The sequence below is a fragment of the Triturus cristatus genome, chromosome 3_2 (assembly GCF_964204655.1).
Source record: "Triturus cristatus chromosome 3_2, aTriCri1.1, whole genome shotgun sequence".
In the NCBI taxonomy this organism is placed as follows: domain Eukaryota; kingdom Metazoa; phylum Chordata; class Amphibia; order Caudata; family Salamandridae; genus Triturus; species Triturus cristatus.
The window spans coordinates 796,938,650-796,940,528 of NC_140584.1; the positions used below are offsets into that span (position 1 = coordinate 796,938,650).

The 1,879-nt window shown below is 60.7% G+C and overlaps 1 pseudogene; it reads right to left on the bottom strand.

Moving 5' to 3' along the window:
- Window positions 1-257: 257 nt before the first annotated feature.
- Window positions 258-328, bottom strand: LOC146858167 (U6 spliceosomal RNA; annotated as a pseudogene).
- Between the last annotated feature and the right edge of the window lie 1,551 nt (window positions 329-1,879).

Sequence of the window (1,879 nt, forward strand, 5' to 3'; positions counted from 1 at the left end):
ACCCCAGCACACCATCCCAGCCACCCGGAACATCCAGGAAGCCAAGGACGAGGAACAGCCCAACCAGGCAAGAACCCCAGCCCCGTAGACCACACACGAGGGCCGAAGTGGGGACGCAGAGCAGCAGCAGAGAGCAAGCAGCACAAGCAGGAGGCCCAAGGTACAAACCCCAGCAACACCAGGAGCCACCGCCACCCAAACAGGCCAAGGGCAACCCGCCAAAAATGGAACAGGAGCGGGAGGACCGGCACCACTATCAAAACATGGAACGCTTCATGAATCCGCGTGTCATCCTTGCGCAGGGGCCATGCCAATCCACTCTGTGGAAAGGAGCAACCAGCAGCGCGGGAAGAGCAGGAAGCGCCCAAAGACAGAGGCGTCCATCGGCCAACAGCCCCGAAAGAAAGGGCCACACAGCAGCCCCAGTGCACAACCCACGAGAGCACCACGGGAACGGAACCCCAACACACACCGGGGACAGGACAGAGAGGGGCGGACACAGGGAAAGAGAAGGAGCACACCAACTCTATGTCGCACCACGCAAACACCCGAAGTGCAGCAGAAAACCGCAAGTCACACAGCCACAGAACGGGAACCCGACGCAAAGGCACCGGAGCGCCCCACAAGAACACTAGGGACGGCACCCAAGGATACATACAAGAGCGCAAGGCGCAGGGAGATCAGGCGAACAGCGCAGAAACACAGTATGCCGAGCCCCTGTCAGGCTCTAACCCGGGACCCAGCCACAAAAGAGGCAGCCCACGCGGTAAGGCAGCATCCACAACTGGGAGGAAACCAGCACAAGCAGAGGCAGCAGCCAGAAGAAGCGTCACACTGCCGCAGTCACAAACTCCGGCAGTAGAAGAATCACTTGGACTCAGGGCAAACGGGCAGGAAGGAGGAGCAAGGAGCCACGCACCCCAACACCCCCAAGCAGTCAAGCGACAGCGACATCAAAGAACCAGGACAGCGCCAGCTTAAAGGGAATCCAAGGGCGCGCCGGTCGGGATGTAGCTCAGTGGCAGAGCGCATGCTTCGCAAGCATGAGGTCCCGGGTTCAAACCCCGGCATCCCCAAGAGCCCCCGCCATCCATCACGGACCTGAAACAAAGAAAAGAGCACCACAGCAGAGCGTGAACAAAAAACACCGCAATGCGGGACTCACCCAGGGCAGGGGCCGGACACCACCAGCAGCAAGGCCCCCACCCCAAAGGAAAGGTAATCCATGGGTGCGACTGTCGGGAAGGAGCACAGCGGCAGAGCGCATGCTTCGCAAGCATGAGTTCCTGGGAGCAAACCCCGGCATCCCCAGGAGCCTCCGTCGCCCACCACGGACCTGAAATAAAGAAAAGAGCACCACAGCACAGCGTAAACAAAAAAACACCGCAATGCGAGACTCACCCAGGGCAGGGGCCGGACACCACCACCAGCAAGGCCCCCACCCCAACAGCGGGAAGGTACGGCACATAGGAAACGCGGCACGCCTCCCAAACGCCCAGCTTCAGGAAGACGTGCACGCGACCCGGAAGTACCCGGGAGCGCACCAGCCGCAAAGGACCCGCAGGATCCAGGCAGCACACCGGCCACCACCGTCACGACCCCCAGCAAGCCCAGCAGGCCAGGGGACGGACCAGGAACGCCCCCCCCCGCCCGCAAAGCCAGGCAGCCGGGCAGGGGGAGGAAGAAAGGAACGCCACACCAGCCCAGCAGGAGTAGCAGAACAGCACACCACGTCCATTCTGTCGACAGACAGAAAAAAAGAACAGACGGGATGCTGGGTAAGTACTGCTTATGTACTCCCGGTGGGAGGGGCAGTATTAGGGTCCCAGCATGCCTTCTGCTCTTTTTTTCTGTCGGGAGATAGTAATCTCCAATCTGT